This window comes from Malaclemys terrapin, chromosome 9, assembly GCF_027887155.1.
Source record: "Malaclemys terrapin pileata isolate rMalTer1 chromosome 9, rMalTer1.hap1, whole genome shotgun sequence".
In the NCBI taxonomy this organism is placed as follows: domain Eukaryota; kingdom Metazoa; phylum Chordata; order Testudines; family Emydidae; genus Malaclemys; species Malaclemys terrapin.
Window position 1 is genome coordinate 14,748,831 of NC_071513.1, and position 21,599 is coordinate 14,770,429.

Consider the following 21,599-nt stretch of genomic DNA (forward strand, 5'->3'; position numbering starts at 1 on the left):
TCCTTTTTAAGCTTTAATGTCAAACCCCCACAGCTTGAAGAGCACTCTGATTATGTCCTGGCGTGAGAGACTGGTGACAACCCTATTTTATTAGATTCAAAAAAGAAAATTATTTTCTTGTTAGTGTTTTCCCTAAGCCTTTACATGAGTTGGTTCCCTTTTTGTGCGATGAATTAGAGGTAGAAGAGCTGTCAAAGGAGGCACAGGCTGAAGGAACCACAGTAGTAAGCAGGAGAAGCTCAAACGAGCACTTGTAGGACACTCTATTTTCAAACTCTCCAGTGTCCTACTTAAGGAACCATACTTTATCACTTGCAGCAGGCAGAGCAGATGGCTGGAGAGATGCAAGCAGGGATTTCCCCTATGGTTCTGACACCCACGCTTACTGACTCCTTGCAGCACTAGGAGCCTATTTCTGCTCTGATAGTGTGCCCTCCACCCCCACCCTTCCCAGCCAGGGATTTTCCTTCCCACAAAAAGTGTGACATCCAGAAAGCAACATGATTTAAAAACAAACAAACAAAAAAGAACAAACCTATAACATTGCTAATATCCAGACTCCTCAGAATCCTCATCTTGCTTTTTTATTGATAAAGGAGGATTTTCAGGGCTTAAGTATCCCAGAATAGAATTGCATATAGACAAGCCAAATCTTATATCAAATGAAGAGGAACCCAAGAAAGCAAGTATTTTCCTGTCCTGCAAAAAGAAGGAACCCAAGACTTTACCCCTCAGTTCAGAACTCATTAGCATCATTCCTGCCATTTGTTATACCCCCCTATGCATCTTGAAGTTAGATTGTAAGATCTTTGTTGCAGGGAGTGTGCTCCCGTGCTTTGTACCTCATCTAGTACAATGGAGTGAGTGATCAGAGAAAAAGCATCAGTACCAGGAGAGAAGTGTGAAAGCCCAAGCTGAGAGAAACCGGCTTAGCAGAATTCAGTTTTTGTTTAATAATTAACAGGTAATATTGATGTTTGTTTTTTGATGTTTTCTAAAAAAAAATATAAATTTTAAAAATTTTCACAGTTGTGGGAAATTATGGGAATGGTTAGATAATGTGGGAGGGTTAGACAGTGATTATTTACTGACAGGAGACATTGAGATTAAAAATGTTAAAAAAGCTTTATAATAATTAAACACAGATTGCACCATTACATGTCAAAATATGCAAAGTGTAAATATTCTTAAATCAGAGTCTCAGGTTCTCAAGCAGCATTTTTCTTACTCGATCTGTAAATTTCTTTATGAATGGAAATCTTTTTTCGTCTGTGTGTTTACAGTGAAATTGATGTTTACTGACATTTACCAATAGAAATCTAATCCTTCTAAGCCTAACTATATTGAAGGCCACAGAGAAAATGTGTGTAGGAGTAGGTGTGTCAGCTTCAGTTGCATGCTTCCTCTTGGCCACTTATCAGACTGCTGTGAGGGATCTAGCCACTGAATCCACAAGTGTTTTATGTTGAGCATAGCCAGTTTCATGGTGAATGGCCAAAGGGCTGTTTACTTTTTTTTTTTTCCTTCAGAGACTGGAACACAAAAAGGTAAACTGCCCAGTGGCCATGTGCCAGGGAGTTAGCTGTGCCTCATAGCAGATTAACTTTGTGGCAGCCCATCCAGAGAACGGTTGGGACATGGTCTCACAAGTGCAGTAGGCTTAACCATATGAGTACAGACATAAGGTATCTGTCGATAATGTGGAGGCATATGAATTTATACCCCAGTCCTCTGCATTCTCATAGACTCATAGACTTTAAGGTCAGAAGGGACCATTATGATCATCTAGTCTGACCCCCTGCATGCTGCAGGCCATAAAACCGTCCCTACCCCTTCCCTGGACTCTGCTGTTGAAGTCCCCAATCCTGTTTTAGGTGACTTCAATCGGCAGAGACCCTCCTGCTAGAGATCCCTGCCCCATGCTGCGGAGGAAGGCGAAAAACCTCCAGAGGCTCGGCCAATCTGCCCTGGAGGAAAATTCCTTCCCGACCCCAAAAATGGCGATCAGTCAGACCCCGAGCATATAGGCAAGAGTCACCAGCCTGACCCCTGTCAGCCATTATACGATTTACCTACCATTGTTTGGTTTTCCTTGACTACTATGTTTTACCATTAAACCATTCCCTCCATAAATTTATCTAACTTAATCTTAAAACCAGACAGGTCCGTCGCCCCCACCGTTTCCCTCGGAAGGCCGTTCCAATATTTCACCCCTCTGACGGTCAAAAACCTTCGTCTAATTTCAAGCCTGAACTTCCCCACGGCCAGTTTATATCCATTCGTTCTCGTATCCACATTAGTACTAAGCTGGAATAATTCTTCTCCCTCCCTTGTATTAATCCCTCTAATATATTTAAAGATAGCAATCATATCCCCCCTCAGCCTTCGCTTTGTCAGACTAAACAACCCAAGCTCCTCTAGTCTCTTTTCATACGACAGGTTTTCCATTCCTCTGATCATCCTAGTGGCATTCGTTGTGTTGTACCCTAGAGAGTTGAACCTGGACAGACCACTAGTGGAAATGGGAGGTGTGAATAAGTGGAAGGACCCTGGAGGGGTGATGAATCCTGTGTAGTGCACCTGTCAGGTGCTGGAAGGCAAACGTGGGTAAATGTCCCTGTGATGAATCCCATCATGTTTATAGCTAGTCGAAATGGATGCTAAAGAAGGTTCTGGGATGCTGACTGTAGCAATCTCAGATACAAACCTGCCAAAGCCAGACTTATTGGCCGCGGGGCCAAGTACTCTGCTTACCATTGGCGGAGAAATTAAGTCAGTGTGGACTAGCAACGGTCAAAAATCCTGGTGGAAGTGAAACGGAGGTAAGACCAAAAGGTTCTGTGCCAGAACTCCATTGACAACAGGGAAGTGGAGGGTGGTAAATAATACTGTCAGACTTATGATACCAAGTAGAGGGTGGCGAAAGGCTCCAAAGTGGTGGGAGGCAACTATGTGAGGCAATTCAGGAGGAAAGTTCCCCTTAGTTAATGGCTTCAGAAGGGTCAGTCAAGATGTAATTGAACCTGAGATGGATAGCGGAGTAAGCACAATTCCCTTCTCCTCCTGGAGGTGTGAAGTGGGCTACTAGGCTCAAGAAAAGTGGGGAGATTCCACCTCTCATTGGGACCATTCATCTTGCTGAGGCACAGCAGTGCCAAAGACCCACCTTGCAGGGGGCCAAGTCTAGCTACCCCAACCAATCAGGAGATTGGGGTTGACAGTAGCATATGGAGGCCCCACAAACTCTGTCCTTGTCTATCCCTTTCCTAAGATAACCAGGCATGACATGTATTTATATGCTGTAGATGGAAACTGACCAATAATGTTTTCATGTAACTGTATGATCATTAGAATTGTTTACTGTCTGAATATATGAAGTGTAACAGCAAATTCTCTGTCTAGAAGTTAAGTGCCAAAATAGCCCCAGGGTATTTGTCACACACCTTTGTTTTGTTCCTTTTTTTGAGGAGGGAGAAATGTGAAGATTTGGGGAGTGAGTCTGTACAACCTATGAATTGAAATGGCTGTCATTGAATGCCAGTGTCTCTGTATCTTTGTGTAGCCACCATTGTTGTCAGGACCTCTAGCAGATACACACCAGATTAAAATAGACTGCCACTGATCACAATGTTTTTGAATGTTTAGGGAACAGTGTCCTAATAGATAAAGCATAAGATGCGGTATTAGTTGGTGACCAGATCATACTAGGGAAGAGAATGGCTCTTTATGCATCTATCTATAATATGTTAAAAAAAACTGCATGGTCATGGGGCACTTCAGTTTGAGTGATATATGCTGAAGGTCTCATGCTGCCAGTACTGAAATTTCCTTGGATTTCTAAATATTATAGATAACAATTTCCTAACTCAAAAAATGTTGCATTAATACACAGGAATTCATGTTAGACCTTGTCTTGACAGATAAAGAGGAACTGGTCACAGAACTAAAAATGAATGGTAGTTTAGGTAGAAGTGATTGTGACTTGATCACATTTATAATGTGCTAACAGAATAAAGTCCAAACCAGTTATTTAGATATCGATATAGATATCTACACATATACTTGGTGCTTGAAAAGGGCCAGTTTCACAAAGCTGAAAACAATTAGGAGCCAGGTCAGCTGAGAGGAAGAATTTAATCAGAAAAATGTGAATGATTGGGAATTATGTAAGGACTCTGTACTAGATATTGAAAAAAGCCACAGTCGGGGGAAAAAAGCTGTATTGGTTAAAAAACAGAACAAAACCCCCTCCAACAAAACTGCGGTTTACAGGGGAAGTGAAGGCAGCGATAAAATATATAAACAAATGGAAGAAAGGGGAGGTTGACAGACTTGAATATAAATCAGAAGCTAGGAATTGTAGAACTGATAAGGGAAACAGGGATACAAGTACAAATTGAGGGTCAGCAGAATTATGGGCAATAAGGAGTTCATGTATTCTAGGAACAAAAAGAATCCTAACAATAGTATTGGTCCATGACTAGATGAAAAAGATAAAATTATCAACAATGTAGAAAAGGCAGACACGTTCAATAAATATTTGTGTTTTGTATTTGGTGAAAAACAGATGATGCAGTCATATCATATAACATTCTTTCCATTCCACTGGTGCCTCAGGAGGATGTTAAACAGCGGCTATTAAAAGTAGACCTTTTTAAATCAGCAGGTCTGAATAACTTGCATCTAAGAATTACAAACGAGCCGTCTGAAGAGCTTGCAGTACCATTAATGTTGTTTTTCAGTAAGTCTTGGAATACTGGGGAAGTTCCAGAAAACTGGAAGAAAGCTAATGTTTTTCCAATATTTAAAAAGATAAATGGGATGACTTGGGTAATTATAGGTCTGTTAGTCTGTTGATCCTGGGGAAGATAATGGAGTGGCTGATATGAAACTGAATTAATCAAAATTTAAAGGCGGGTAATAAAAATAATTCTAATCATCATGGGTTTGTAGAAAATAGTTTGACAGGAGCTATCTTAATATCTTTTTTGATGAGGTTACAAGTTTGGTTGATAAAGGTAATAACATTAATGTATTATACTTAGACTTGTACAGGCAGTTCTCGGACTTACAACGCAATTGGTTCCTGAAAATTGCGTTGTAAGTCGAAATGTCGGAACTCAGAACCGCAATACAGGGAGTCCTCAGACTTAAGACGCTGACTTATATCGGACACCACTTACGACGCTTTTCAGTTGACTGCCTGTTTCGCTCCTACGACGCTTGTTTCACCCTTATGACTCTTGATTTACATAAAGTTTGCTTGAAATCACTTCCTGGATGTTTTATACTGGGATGGAGCTGGAAGGGGTCGCTTCTGATTGGCTTTGAGGCAGCAGGGTAGCTTGTTGCCAGGTAGGGTTGCTGCTTGTTTTTGATTGGCTCCCGGCTCCGGTCTTAGCCCATTAGAAAGCCTGAACAGTGATTTGCTGAGGCTCAGCATGTGTGCCATTCTCCTTGGCTTTCTGAGCCTGTGTTGCCGACATTCTGAGCAGCATATGTGAGTTTATATGTTTGTTTGAATGCTGCTTACAAAATACAGTGTATGGTAAATACATTGATGTTGCAACATTAGTTATCTATGATTCATTTAGTACAAAAGCCTGGGTTATTGTGATGAAAATAGTGTCTCAAGCCTTGGTTCAGGAACCAATCCCCCCTTCATACCATTGATTCCTATGGGAAAAGTGGTTTTGACTTACAACGCAATTCTGAGGAATGAATTGTGTCTTAAGTCCGAGGACTCCCTGTACACTGCATTGCAGGACCTAGCCTCGTAAAGTTGAAACCAATTGTCGTAAGTCGAATCAGGTTATCAAATCAGAAACGTCGTAAGTGCTGTTCATCAGAAGTCGAACGTCATAAAGTTGAGGACTGCCTGGATAAGGCATTTTAAGTGGTACAGCATGATATTTTGGTTAAAAAAGCTAGAATGATATAAAATTAATATGGCACATATCAAATGGATTAAAAGCTGACTAAATAATAGGTCTTAAAAAGTAATTGCAAATGGAGAATTGAGTGTGTGTATTTCTAGTGGGGTCCTGCAGGGACTGGTTCTTGGCCCTACACTATTTAACATTTTTGTTGTTTCTGGAAGAAAACATAAAATCCATTACTGATAATATTTGAGCCCTAACTGGTCAATTTATATTCTGAGGAGGTTGGCTGGATCTAGGAGATGCCATTTCCTTCAGTTTGTCTGTATGGTTCTGGAAGTTTGGAGGCTGGAAAGTTACTAGCAACAGAATAAAGACTCAGAGAGCCACACACAAAGTTCTGGCTAGAAGAGAAGGCTCCATGATTGAAGACATGCAGAACTGGATTGCCCCAGAGGACCCTGAGTCCAGCGCAAAGAATGTTCTGGAGTGGTGAAAAAACGGAGGCAGGGAAATGCATGTAAGGTTTTATTTTTGTATAAATGAAGTAAAGAACAATGATTTTAGAGTCCTGTGCAAAGTTTGTGTGTTATGTTGCACTACTTGTGCCCCTAGAAGAGGTGATCTGTGGGTCAAGAGCATCCACTAGGCAGGACTTATGGGAGAGGGTGCATCTTGCCACAGTTCACCATGCCATTCCAGATTGTATTACTGCAATGCTCTGTACAGTACATGCACCTATCTTAGAATGCTATCCTAAAAGCTACAGTTCCCAAAGAATTTGGCTGGTTCCCTGCTTGACAACGCACAATACACTAACTTTCTGAAGACCACAGTACCTTCCAGTTATAACTGAAGGTATTGGCTTTGATGCATAAAGCTATATGGTTTGAGTCCTTGCTAGTTGAGACCACTTTTCCTGAATTTGGGTATCTGGAGGATGGTAGTGGACTGTTCTCAGTTAGAGGGTCTTGTATTTTAAATTTGCACCCCTACATTCCTGGCTTGACAGAGCTAGTGTCTCTTGACTCTCAGGGAAGAATAGAAGGCTTGCCATTCCTGAGCGGGTTGGATAACTTATATTAATAGCATATTTTTAGGGAATATATTTTCTTTGACACAGTCAGTGGTTGCTTCTGGGAAATAGACACGTGCCTGCTAATATTTTCTGATAGACAGCATTTTTGTAAACATAAAAATAGATACATAAAAACAGCTGTTAAAGGAGGCACATTCTTTTGCTTTTAGCTTTAGCACTGTATCTGAGAGGCACAGCAGCACCGTTTGTTTCATTTTTGTTTGTCAACCCTTGACAAATCCAGTTGGTCACTAGCCAGATTTTTCCTACTCACTGTCAGCACTTCAAGTGTGTGTAGGATTTGAGGTAGATGAGGGAAATTAATGAAGCCTCCCAGAAATTCCACACAATTTAAGGGTAAACTAAGATGCAGAGAGGCTTCAGAATTAATACTTTGAAATGAACGGAGACTGTTCACATCCTACAGAGGACGGATATTGCCTGGTTTTGAGCAATTGAGGACCTCTTATAGTGTGTCGCTGAGGAAGGATTTTGTGAACTCGTGCTAGGAAGGCAAACAGCCTGTTAGCTGAAAAAAATGACTATGTGGGAGCTCTCTGGATATTGATGTTTAGTAAGGATTTGAATGCTGAGGATCTTCTGTAAGACAGATTTGCCATCCATTCTTTATCCCCACAGATGAGGGGTGTGCAGGAGCACTGCAGCGGGAGTAGTGACAAAGCACCAAAGGGACTGCTACTGTAAAGTGCACTGGGTAAGGAAAATAGGCAATGTATTCTTCTCCATAGTTTTGGAGAACCACCCAGTGCAGATTGGCTGTTGGTTCTGTGGTTCTACCTATCTATGCATCTTCCAACAAATAGCTTGAAACCATAGACTTCGTTTACTTTCTGTACACCTTCAAAGGTTTATCTTTGTAACTATAAATGTTAGAAAATTTTGTGCAAAAACTGATTAAATGCCATATTCACCAAAGTGTCATATTTGCCAGAATTAATTTTGTTAATCCTCTTAACAAATTAAACCTTAATTGTTGGTTTCAGCATTCTTTCCATCATAATTAAAAGAAATAGTGATTAGTCTGGTTTTTGGTACTGGAGGTATGCTAATGTTAATATGGGGGGGAGGGATAGCTCAATGTTAATATGATTTCTCTGTAAATAACGTACACAACTGAAAGGCAACATTTTAGGACTAAAATATTTGTTTTAATTTTAATCTCAAGTTGGATCTCTTATTTTCTTTTTCCAGTATACCTTTCCAAAATACACATATGCATATCTTTTCAAAGATGGTCTTGGTGACTGAAATATTTTAAGGGGGGCGTTACTTCTGAGTTTGTTTCGGCAATTATAAAATGTAGAATTTTCTGAAAATTGAAATGTCATATACAGTCTTCCTCACCCCATTTCCCTTTCACTCTCTGTCATATTCTGGAGTGCAATCCAGACTAGTAAAGTGGTTGTGTTACCACCTGCAACCTTGGGTGCCTCACAAACCTTTGCTGCTGTAGCTTACAACCTGGGTGCCTCACAACCAGCCAAACAAGAATGCCAGTCACACGCAGAGTGTCTGTGTATAGCTGCAACCTGTCCACCACATTCCAGCCAACGCTCTGGCTTCCATCAGCCTTGGTTACCTCTTGCAAGGTAACCCCAATACACTCCCTGTCTTGGATTTTCCCTGGAAACTGATATTCTGCACTATCCACTCGTCTCCTGGACCGTTCAGATAATAGAGGTCCATTGCCCCTGTAAAGGGTCAATATCCTGTAGTTTGCTGCTTTAATTGAAGTTACCAACCAGTTCAGATTAAACACAACACTGGATTAGTTTTGATTAAAGAATGAAATAGATTTGTTTAATGACAGAGATTTTTTAAGTGAGTACAAGTACAAGGTATTAAATTCAGCAATGGTTATAAGAGAAATAAAGATAAAACGCTTCCTAGTAGCTAAGATTTGATAATCTAGACTTAGTTCAAGGTAAAATCCTTACCACACATTCCCAGCAATATAAGTGACCAAATTTTCAAGTTGGCATCTGGGCCCAAAGTCCGAAGGGCTGGTTCCTTTGTCATCTTAGGTGAAAGAGCGAGTAAGAGAGATACAAAGAGAATACCTGGGGTGCTTTTGCCCCTCACTTTTATTGTCCAGTCACTCTTTCAAAGCATTTTCCAGAGGGTTACCCCTAGATCAGGGGTGGCCAACCTGTGACTCTGGAACAACATGCAGCTCTTCAGAAGTTAATATGCAGCTCCTTGTATACGCCAACTTTCCAATGTGCTGGGGGTGCTCACTGCTCAACCCCTGGCTCTGCCACAGGCCGTGCCCCCGCTCCTCCCCCCAGAGCCTCCTGCATGCCAGGAAACATCTGATTCGGACGTGCAGGCGAGAGGGGAAGGTGCTGATTGGCGGGGCTGCCAGTGGGTGGGAGGCGCTGGGAGGGGGGAGCTGATAGGGGGCTGCTGATGTATTACTGTGGCTCTTTGGCAATGTATGTTGGTAAATTTTGGCTCCTTCTCAGGCTCAAGTTGGCCACCCCTGCCCTAGATAAAGTTCCTTCCAGCTGTGAGGCTGGAGACATGGGAGTCTCACTGTGAAAGAGATTCCATGTAGTTTGCAAAATGGAGATCAGTCTGCTTCTGCCTCACTTCCCTGATGAAGAATGGCCACTTGACTGGTGATTGCCAATCAACTTTCACACCTGGCTAGAGGCGTCAGCTTGCCCTTTGTCTGGTAAACTCATTTCAGTCATAATTTTAGTTTTCAAATGATACTTCACAAGGCATATTTTGTACAAAGATTATTTCAGTGGTGTGTAGGGTGTAAATACAGGGAGGCATTTGGTGACACTCTCCCAAAGGCTATGCATAGTGGTGATCCTCTCACTGCCTGTGCTTAATGGTGTAATCTGCCTTAAGTAGTTGCTAAAGAACAACTTGAAGGCACCTCCTTTCCCCAGGAACTTAATGTATTTCTCCTACAGCACTCCTTGTCCCTTCTATTTATGGGATATAGTTCTCAAAAATGAGTAAAGAACACTTAATCAGAGCCACGTAGCCACTGTACCACTGGAGTCGTCATCATCTTTGCCTCTACCTCATCCATCTGTTTTTTATCAGAGGGGTAGCTGTGTTAGTCTGTATCCACAAAAACAACGAGGAGTCCGGTGGCACTTTAAAGACTAACAGATTTATTTGGGCATAAACTTTTGTGGATAAAAAACCCACTTTTTCAGATGGGTTTTTTACCCACGAAAGTTTATGCCCAAATAAATCCCTTAATCTTTAAGGTGCCACCGGACTCCTCATTGTTCATCTGCTTTTTGTGTCTGTTCAGGTTCCCCCTCTTAAGTATATTTATTTCCTGTTTGGTTCTTTCCTGGGATCATGCCTGTGTTCCTTGTTTCTACATACAGCTCTTTTTGCTTGGTACTGGTAAAGCTGGTGAAACTCCTGATACATTTTTTGATATATTTACATACAAATCATTGTTTTTCTTTCATTATGCCCTACAGGAGAATATGCAAATGAAGAAAAAGTTTCTACTTTTAGTAGTATTTCATCTCTTAAGTTCACTGGTCACTTTGATATGTCATTCAGAAACCTTTTTTGTTTTGTATGCATATTTTTAGGAAATTCAGGTTCATGTGAAAAAAACATTTTCTTTTATATTATGCAACATCTAAGATTATTGGTATTAAATAATTTAATTTCAAGGCACACAAGAGGAACAGTAGCACATACTGTGAAACTTTCTCCTCTTTTCCCTCCCATATTCAATAAAACACAAACTGTTTTATCTCCTTGCATCCTTTCGTGTTTCTAGTTTGTCACTCTTTCCCGTATGCAGATCTTGACACAGTCACTTGTTTAAGTTGACTTTTTGGAGATCAATACACATTTAACCATTGCTACTTGAATGTAACAGGACGGTAATGATAACAATTTAGTTGCCTCATTAGCCAGTCATAGATTTGAATTTAATTTTATCCGACCTTTAATATATACAAGGTGAAAATATGCTATCACGTTTATTTTCAATCATTTAAGTTCTGGGGAGTAGTAGGTATCACAGTTGAGTTCAGTCTACTCCCTGGATGAGATAGGATATAGTCATGTGTAGTAATGTATAAAAAAATTAGAAGGTCCAGGATATAAAATGTAGCTATTTAGGCTGTAAGCTCGTTGGGGGAGGGACTTCCCCGCCCCCCCCCCCCCCTTGTAGAATCTAGCACAATATGGTCCTGGTCCATGTTTGTTGCTCCTATATATTATTTGTATTACCATGACTTACAAAGAAAAATATCCTTCTACTACATGTATTGTCCTCCAGTGTGAACAGGGAAGTGTTTACTGGTAATAAAAGCCATTTATGGCAACTCTATATACACATGAGATCGAGGAGCGTGCTCTACGCCAGCATGTATTGGGAATCCAGTGGAGTCCGCTTGAAACCTTTGAGGTAGGAATGGCTTCATGTTGCTCTGAGTGGTTTTCAACCTTTTTTTCTGGCGACCAAGTTGAAGAAAATTGTTGATGCCTGTGACCCAATGGAGCCAGAGGGTTGGGGCACGGGGGTGAGGGCTGTGGAGTGGGGGCGGGAATGAGGGATTCAGGGTGTGGGTGGGGGTTCAGGCTGTGGGGTGGGGCTGGGGATGAGGGTGCAGGAAAAGAATCCGAGATGTGCAGGGGCTCAGGGCTGGGGTAGGGGACTGGGGCGCAGGCTTACCTCGGGCAGCGGCACAGTGGGGGTGCTAAGGCAGACTTCCTGCCTGTCCTGACACCGCAGATCGTGCTGTGCCCCAGAAGCGGCCAACAACAGGTCCGGCTCCTAGGTGGAGGTATGAAAGCAGCTCCGTGCAGCTCTCGCCCCGCTGGCACTGCCCCCCCCCCCCCAGCTCCCATTGGCCGGTTCCCGGAGCCGGTGCTTGGGCTGGGGGTGGGTGCAGCGTGTAGAGACCCGTGGCCCCCCTGCCTAGGAGCTAGACCTGCTGCTGGCTGCTTCCAGGGCACAGCGCGGTGTCAGAACAGGTAGGAATGATCCTGCCTTAGCCAGGCAGCACTGCTGACGGGCCTTTTAATGGCCCGGTCGGCGGTGCTGAGCAGAGCTGCCGCAACCCAGTACCTTACGTTCCGTGACCCAGTACTGGGTCGCAACCTGCAGTTTGAAAACCACTGCTCTAACTGTTCACTGTGTATCCAGAAGGCTGATTAATTTGGACTCCTGCTTGTCTTTTTGTTAGTATTAGGAGAGGAAATCAAAGTAAACGCTGGAAGTTCTCTAAAACCATGTGAGAACTGTAGGTTATTAATCTTACTCTATAACCAAAAATAATTAAATTACCGGTAAGGTTGCTATATGTAATTCAAGAGAAGATATACTGTTAAACACATCCATAAACAATTCTGATATTAACCTTAACACTCAATTCACACACAGACCGTTAAACAGAAACCTTCTTAATAACTAGCACCCAGAAAACCTTAACTCTGCCCCTGAATTTGTTGATGTTTTGAGACCTGAGCTTACTACCATTGTAATTGAAAATTGAGTGTTACCTGTTACGCAGTATTGATTTAGATTTACATTAATACACCTCTACCTCAATATAACGCTGTCCTTGGGAGCCAAAAAATCTTACTGTGTTATAGGTGAAACTGCGTTATATCGAACTTGCTTTGATCCGCTGGAGTTTTATATATTTTTTTTTTGAGAGAGAGAGAGAGCTGTATGAATAATTTATACTTCGTAGTCCTTGTTACTGTCTTGTTACAGGAGCAGTTATAGTTGCTTAGGGGCTAGTCATTGGGTATTTAAACTGTTTTTATAAATTGGGATTGAGCTTGATATCAGATTTGTTACTCTTAGCTTGTTTTTGTAGTTTTCAACATAGGTTATTTTTGCAGTTAATGGGTAATGGCATATCCATATCTTGAAATGATTTGACTTGTAAGGTTTTTAAGTTTTGGAATTTCCTTTATTTATTTGTTTTTAAACCTGATTTGATATTATGCCAGACTCTTCCTTCTTATTGTGTAAAGCACTAGGCACTATAAGGTGATGGTTTGATTGTCCATTAAAGATTTCTTTGGTGGGTGTCCTCTGGTATCTCCTGTTGTGTTGTCGGTATTCTCGCCTGATTAGCCTCCCAACTGTTCAGTCTCATTTCTGGATTTACAGTCTAGTCCTGGCTCCCCAATTTCAGACCCCAGCCAGTCATTCCCAAGGTGCAGCCCCATTCGATGGTCTAACTAGGGTTACCATATTTCATAAATAAAAAAAGAGGACCCTCCACGGGCCATGGCCACGCCCATTTCCCCACCCCCTAGCCCCGCCCCAACCCCACCCCTTCCCCACCCTAACTCCGCCCCCTCCTCCCTCCCACTCCCAGCCAGGGGGAAAGGGCTGCCCCAGTGCTACCAGCTCCGTGGTTTCCCGGGCAGCCCCCAGACCCTGCGCCCCCAGCCGGTGCTTCCCCAGCGCAGCTGGAGCCCGGGAGGGGAAGCACCCAGCCGGGGGCGCAGGGTCTGGAGGCTGCCCAGCAAACCATGAAGCCGGTAGCGCTCGGGCTTTGGGCAACCCCTATGCCTCCGGACCCTGTGCCCCCAGCCGGGCACTTCCCCTCCGGGGCTCCGGCGGCTCTGCGTAACTTACACTGTATAAGTTACACAGAGCCGAAGAGGAGCAGAGCCCCCGCAGCTGGAGGCTCTGCTCCTCTTAGGCTCTGTTTAAGAGCCGGGCTGCCCCAGCGCTACCGGCTTCGGGCAGCCCCGTGCCTCCGGACCCTGCACCGCTGGAGCCCGGGAGGGGAAGTGCCCGGCTGGGGGCGCAGGGTCTGGAGGCAAGGGGGCTGCCCGAAGCCAGTAGCTCTCGGGCAGCCCGGTTCTTAAACAGAGCCTCCAGCGGCTGGGGCTCTGTGTAACTGACACTGTGTCAGTTACACAGAGCCCCGGGGGCTGGAGGCTCCAGCCGCTGGAGGCTCTGTTTAAGAGCTGGGCTGCCCGAGCGCTACCGGCTTCGGGCAGCCCCGGTGCCTCCAGACCCTGCGCCCCCAGCCGGGCACTTCCCCTCCCGGGCTCCGGCGGCGCAGGGTCTGGAGGCACGGGGCTGCCCGAAGCCGGTAGCGTTCAGGCAGCCCGGCTCTTAAACAGAGCCGCCATTTTCCCGGACATGTTCTGCTTTTTGGCAATTCCCCCCGGGCGGGGGTTTGAGTGCCGAAAAGCCGGACATGTCCGGGGAAAAAGAGGACGTATGGTAACCCTAGTCTAACACCAGTCCTAGCGTTCCTGCTTCTGGCTTGCCAGTCTCTTTGATTCCTTCTGTGCCCCATCCCACTCTGCTCTCCCCCCTCGTTGGTTGGAATTTAGCAAGTGTAACAGCTGCCAAAGGTGCTTGCACACCATTCTGTTTCTCTGACTGACGTTTCCCATGTGATATAATAAGCTTGCAAGTTTCCTGGCAGTTCTAGAACACAGTTACATGTTTGGCATGTGAAGTTTTAATTACATAGTAATTAAAGCTTAAATCACTTTAATGACTTTTTGGTAGAGATCCATTCCATAATAATGAAGAATCATTGATATCTAGAAAAATGTCCTTTTTGTGAAAACTACTGTATGTTGAGTGTTTACAGATTTATATACATATGTGAAATTTGGCATTCTTAAATGTTTCCCGTAACAAGAAAAAATGGCCAAAAAGCACAAGTCCTTGTAAAAATAGATGTAATAAATATAGTTTGGATTAAGTAAAGTTGAAAGGTAAAGTTTATTTTTTTGTTTCTAAATTTTTTAAGGAAAAATTCTTCTCCTAACCTCTTGGTTGAGTGTATGTGACCTTTTTCTAATTAAAATTGGACAATATTAAGAAAATAGGGTTCTAATGGAAGTCAGGGCGTGGCTTTAATGGTAGAGTCACTACTTTTGTGAACTCAAAAATATTTAACAGAAATAAACACTCTTCTATGAAAAAAGATGTTGCAGGCTCGTCCCATTACAGAACCAAATTGATGGCATTTAATTATCAAGAATTTTCATACCCTATAGAGCAGGGGTTGGCAACCGTTCAGAAGTGGTGTGCTGAGTCTTCATTTATTCACTCTAATGTAAGGTTTCATGTGCCAGTAATACATTTTAACGTTTTTAGAAGGTATCTTTCTATAAGTCTATAATATATAAATAAACTATTGTTGTATGTGAAGTAAATAACGTTTTTAAAATGTTTAAGAAGCTTCATTTAAAATTAAATTAAAATGCAGAGCCCCCCGGACCGGTGGCGAGGACCTGGGCAGTGTGAGTGCAACTGAAAATGAGCTTGCGTGTCGCCTTTGGCACGCATGCCAAAGGTTGCCTACCCCTGCTATAGAGGAAATGTTTTAAGTAGAAATGAGGTTGAATAACTGCCAGACCTCATTTACACTCAGACAGAAGTTTTCTTGTCATGTAATTAAGTTGGGTACTAATGTCTCCTTGAGTCTTTTTCTCTAAAACTTGATATTTCTTCGTTTTGGGTTTAAGGATGAAGATGAATTATCTTCATGCTCTGATGCCAAATAAATATCCTTGGAGTGAAGTTATTAGTCGTACTCTTCACATTTATGAAATTGCAAGGGATGAAATATCAGTATTTATGATCCACAGCATCCTTGTTCAGCAGGGTATTAAGAAACTTAATCTAAGCACAATCCATACCATAAAACAGTGTGGAATCTCTGACACGCATCAGTCAGTGACATTGGAATCTTTATATATAATTTTGTTAAAACCCTCACAACTTTAGCATTCATATTTATTGTCCAAAAAAGCTATAGTTTTCTTTTCAGAATTTACATATTGTAATTGCTAAAGATGGAGGACATAAATAGTGTCAGGGTGGATAAATATTGATTTTTCTTTTCATTTAAATTACAAAGTTTTCTTTTTAAAAATCTTTTTAAAATAATCTGGATTTAATACAAAATATGCTAAAGGCCTAAGCTACTTATAACCTATTAAAACATATACATAAAAAGTAAAGATGCTAAATCATGAGCCTCTATCAAAAATTTTCAGTTAAAGGCGGCTTTTCAGTAGAAAGATATCTCCCTCCCCTCCCCCCCCCCCAGTCTGACTTCTGAGGTCAAGCTTTATAAATATGGCATAATAGTAGTAAATAAGCAATGTATAAGTCATAATTTTCTTAATTCTAAAATGTACACTTAATAAGAATCTGAAAATATTAAACTATATAGTTGCTTAAATAAAAGCATATAATTATATTGTACCCTCCTAGGAGTCAAAAAGATGCAACAAATCTAGTGTAAAGGCTCTAGTTGTAAATCAATGTGTTTTTAATGGTCGTATCAACAAAGGAGAATACACCTTTTTCAGAAAGTAATTGAGGTACAAATGGAAAAGTTGATTAAAATCAGTGATCAGTTTAAAACAAAACTTTGTACTGGGTGGTTTATATTGCTATGACTTAAACCAGTAAGTGTTTAACCAGGGTTATTAAAATTACTCTTTCAAAACAAAGAATTGTTTATAAAAATGGTTTTTAGGGCTGTCGATTAATCACAGTTAACTCACACAATTAACTAAAAAAAATCACGATTAATTTAACTGTGATTAATTGCACTCTTAAACAATAGAATACCAATTGAAATTTATTAAATATTTTTGGATGTTTCTACATTTTCAAATATATCGATTTCAATTACAATACAGAATACAAAGTGTAGATTGCTCACTTTATATTATTTTTTATTACAAATATTTGCACTGTAAAAATGATAAACAGAATAAATAGTGTTTTTTCAAATCACATCATACAAGTACTCTATTGCAATCTCTTTATCATGAAAGTGCAACTTACAAATGTAGGGTTTTTGTTACATAACTGCACTCAAACAAAACAATGTAAACCTTTAGAGCCTACAAGTCCAATCAGTCCTACTTCTTATTCAGCCAATCGCTCTAACAAGTTTGTTTACATTTGCAGAAGATAATGCTGCCCACTTCTTGTTGACAATGTCACCTGAAAGTGAGAACAGGCATTTTGCACGGCACTGTTGTAGCTGGCGTCGCAAGATATTTATGTGCCAGATGCGCTAAAGATTCATATGCCTCTTCATGCTTCGGCCATTGTTCCAGAGGACATGCTTCCATGCTGGTGACGCTCGTTTAAAAAAAATGCATTAATTAAATTTGTGACTGAACTCCTTGGGGGAGAATTGTATGTCTCCTGCTCTGTTTTACCTACGTTCTGCCATATATTTCATGTTATAGCAGTCTCAGATGATGACCCAGCACACATTCATTTAAGAACACTTTCACTGCAAATTTGACACAATGCAAAGAAGATACCAATGTGAAATTTTTAAAGATAGCTACAGCACTCGACCCAAGATTTAAGAAGCTGAAGTGCCTTCCAAAATTTGAGAGGGATGAGGTGTGGAGCATGCTTTCAGAAGCCTTAAAAAAGGAACACTCCGCTACAGAACCCAAACCATCAAAAAAGAAAATCAACCTTCTGCTGGTGGCATCTGACTTAGATGATGAAAATGAACTTGCGTCGCTCCATACTGCTTTGGATTGTTATCGAGCAGAACCTGCTGTCAGCATGGACGCATGTCCACTGGAATGGTGATTGAAGCATGAAGGGACATATAACTCTTTAGCGCATCTAGCATGTAAATATCTTGCGACGCCGGTTACAACAGTGCCATGCAAATGCCTGTTCTCACTTTCAGGTGACATTGTCAACAAGAAGTGGGCAGCACTATCTTCTGCAAATGTAAACAAACTTTTTACATCTTATCCTAACAATATATAGTCAGATTGTGACCAGATTCTGTTATATCTAAATGTCTTTTAACAGGTCCATCATGATAAAAAAAATTATGAAATCACCACCACATAATTGCTACTACTGGCTACATGTAACGTTTGTCATGTGATCTACTTAATGTAGAGTCTGTCAGAAAACTTCATTTAAATTCTGGAAATTTTCAAATGCAGACCATTTTGAAATAAGTTAAATTGTATTCTTAATCTTACTTGGCTAGACAACAGCATTTGACTTTTCTGTTGCCTATTGAGATAAACAGCAATTCCCAACAGTAACAGCCCTTTTGAATATGCATAGGGTTACCATTCGTCCCGATTCCCCCGGACATGTCCAGCTTTTTGAGCTAAAAATAGCGTCTGGGGGGGAATTTGTAAATGTCCGGATCTCTCCCCCCCCCCCCCCCCCCCCCCCCCCCCCCCGCATGCAGAGCACGCGCGGCTAACAGGGCAGCCGGCCAGATGCTGCCACTTACATGGGGCTCCGACAGCCAGAGAGAGTCCCTCCTCCGCTTCCCCTGCAGCAGAGATCATTCCCTCCCTCCCTGCATTCGCAGTTCGCCTCCGGCAGTCTGGAGCTCCTCCTTCACTGCTGCCCAGCGTGCCGGGACAAGCATGCTGGGACGAACGGCTGGTAGGGTCCTAGGGGGCCAGTTAGGATGGGAGGAGGGTCTCAGGAGGGGGCAGTCAGGGGACAAGAGGCAGGGAGGCTTAGATAGGGGGTGGAGTCCTGAGGGGCAGTTAGGGGCAGGGGTCCCAGGAGGGGGCAGTCAGGGGACAAGGAGCGGGGAGGTGGGTTGGATGTTCTGTGAAGGGGCGGGAAGTGGGAGGGTTGGGGCGGGGCTCCTCCCGTCCTCTTTTTTTGCTTGCTGAAATATGGTAACCCTAAATATGCAGTACACAAGATTGACATGCTATATTCACAATCTAAAGAGATTAGCGTGACACAAGGTAATTCAGTGCCAATCCATCATTCTTATTAAAAGATCAGTACTTGGGGGATTTGAAGCACATATTTTGAAAAATTCACTAGTTAACATTATCCCATAAAATGCTAAGTTATTAAATAAAAAATTAACCTATCTCAGTTTTGAATTTCTAAACCAAATTGTTTCCTAAGCTGTTCTTTTGCCCCATGCATCTGCATGCCAACATTCATGAGCAACCCCACAATAACAAGTTAATGTGGGACTGAAAAAATATTTTTGAAAAAGTAGACTTCAGTTTCAAATATCAAGAGGGTTACTATAAATAACAGTAAAAGTGTTTGAATTATGAAAAAATGGTCTTTTTAACTTTAAAAATACCTCTTTGAACAGGCTGTAAACTTAACAAGATGATGCTAGAATTATGAGAGAAATGATCACAAGCTATTGGTAAAATCCTTAACAAGAAGCACATCTGCTAGCAATAAGTCACAGCAGAATCTTGGGCAGTCACCACTTTTCTTGATTCAGAGTGTGCTGAATATTAATTCTGTAATTGGTGGCTAACTACCTCATTAGAATGAAGAAACACTGACATTGAATAAATAGTTATAAAAAAGTTAATGCCTTAAAATTGAAAATTTGAGCACTGTTACTGGTGAACATCATGGAATACAGTTTTTAGAGAAATATGTTCTTTAGTATTCAAGTAAAACATCATTAATGGTGTATTGCCTCAGAAAAGGAAAGACTAGAAGGAATATAGCAGTTTAAAAGTGATACTGTGAACTTTAATCACTCTTCTGTCTGAATTTTTTGCCAGCTATCGTTGCAAGTAATACCTAAGATTAGTATAACTCAGGGGTAGGCAACCTATGGCATGCGTACCAAAGGCAGCACGCGAGCTGATTTTCAGTGGCACTAACACTGCCTGGGTCCTGGCCACTAGTCCGGGGGGCTCTGCATTTTAATTTAATTTTTAAATGAAGCTTCTTAAACATTTTAAAACCCTTATTTACTTTACATACAACAATAGTTTAGTTATATATTATAGACTAGTAGTCTCCAAAGTAGGGTGCGCAAGAGGATCCTTGGGGGTGCGCGGCAGGAGGAGCAGTTTTTTATTTTGGCTTCAGCAGTTTGGGCGGGAGTCAGAGCGGCTTGCTCTTTTTTCTTTTTTTTTGCTTTGGCAAAAATGGTAGAGCCAGCGCGGCAGGGGGTGCGTACTCAATTTTTTTTACTGATAGGGGTGCGTAATCAAAAAAGTTTGGAGACCACTGTTATAGACTTATAGAAAGAGACCTTAAATTAGAGTGAATAAATGAAGACTCGGCACATCACTTCTGAAACGTTGCTGACCCCTGATATAACTGAAAGAAATTAGAGAAACCAGTAGGAATTTTTCTTTTTCAGTTTGTTTCCTTTGTGTACTTGACAGCTCTTTGTGTTTTGACAGTTTCATTGCTGCCCTTGTATAGTTAATTAATTTCTCCTGTTTTTGTGGGTCTTTCACATAGAAACAGTGAAAAGAAACAGTAAAATAATTGTGAAGCCACAAAAATTAGCAGGGAAACTCAGTAGCTGGTGTAGTACCTGATATCTAATAAAATAAAATAAAAAAAAAAAAGTAGTTGTTGATGTCATATCAAGCATCAACAGAAATGGTAAAACACAGGATTATACAAGTCCAAATATTGGGTTAAAAATTCAAACTGGGTGGCTGGAGCAGTTTTCCATACTGGTAGAAGCAGATTATTTGAGATACATTCCTCACCTTAACCCAGAGATGAGTCAGATTTGATTTGCTATATTAAAAAATTCACTGATTACAAATATTAAACTAATATGGAAACTAAAATTTCACAGTAAAATGTCATCTTATTTCCAATAACTAGTGTTAATTGCAATAAAAATCTGTAAAAATGGACAACTTATTAGAAGAGAGTGTCCCCAATAGTAGTCTATTAGTATGTCTTGTATAAGAGAAGCAATAGCAAAAGGATGTTGAATATGTAGTGCGTATTTTTGTCACAGCCTTCAGAGAAGACTGTTCTCCCCCCCCCCCCCCCAATACTTATTTATCTTTGAGAATTTTCATGTGTGTAGGTGAAAGTGACAATAAATAGCTGAAGTAGTTTCATTGATACCTTTTGAGCCCTATGTACTTAGCGTGATCTTCATGGTATGCTGAGTGTGAAGGAATTATCATAACTTAGTGAGCTGGGATAGTAGGGAGTATTTCTCGTGTGTGTGTGTGTGTGAGAGAGAAATTCATAGCATATGTAACTTGTTTGAGACATCTGTCTGGCACTGCTGCTTCTACTACTTTTGCAAAAGATAAAAGCAGGAGAACAGCACTGAAGAGAAGGTGACAGCAACTGCTCAGTCTTTCTTTCTTGAACATCATCTGCGGGGCTGAAGTAATAGATACCATGGTAGTTGTTTTAGATGATTTTAAACTCTTCACTTAATATTAACTACTTGATACTTTTTTATTGCAAAATAAAAGATACATATAAGAAGTGGAACCAGTGAATTTTGGGAATTTTTTTCCATCATGCACTTGACATTTTGTGTCCGGAGAATGACTGTTCATTCTTATCTTGGTGAGACACTATCCTTACTTTATTATTTCTTGATTTCCCCCCCCCCCCCCCGAAGATGGATTATGGATTGAATTATTTGAGGGCAAATTTTGTTGCAGTTTAAACATTTTGATACCATGGCAACCCTTCAGTTCAGTTTGAATTTTGGTTGATTAGCATTAATAAGCTTAATGCATAGTATCTTTAAGGCTTTATGGGAAGACTTTTCAAAAGCACCTAAGATATTTAGGAACACCAGTCCCATTGACAATCAATGGGACATTTTTGCTTTTAAATTTTAGGTACTTTTGATAATCCCCCATATTGAATTTACGTAAGGACA

General features: G+C 41.3%; 1 protein-coding gene across 4 annotated transcripts in view; it reads left to right on the forward strand.

The window, feature by feature from the left end:
- STAG2 (stromal antigen 2) overlaps positions 1-21,599 on the forward strand; it is a 177,112-nt gene that overhangs the window by 23,408 nt on the left and 132,105 nt on the right. Inside the window, exons 1-2 of one of the 4 annotated variants that reach the window (XM_054039121.1) lie at positions 6,206-6,399; positions 7,597-7,672. The exons of the other annotated variants lie outside the window; for them this stretch is intronic. The gene's annotated coding sequence lies outside the window, so the exon portion shown is untranslated. Of the gene's footprint in view, positions 1-6,205; positions 6,400-7,596; positions 7,673-21,599 lie in introns of those variants that run through there. 4 annotated transcript variants of the gene reach the window in all.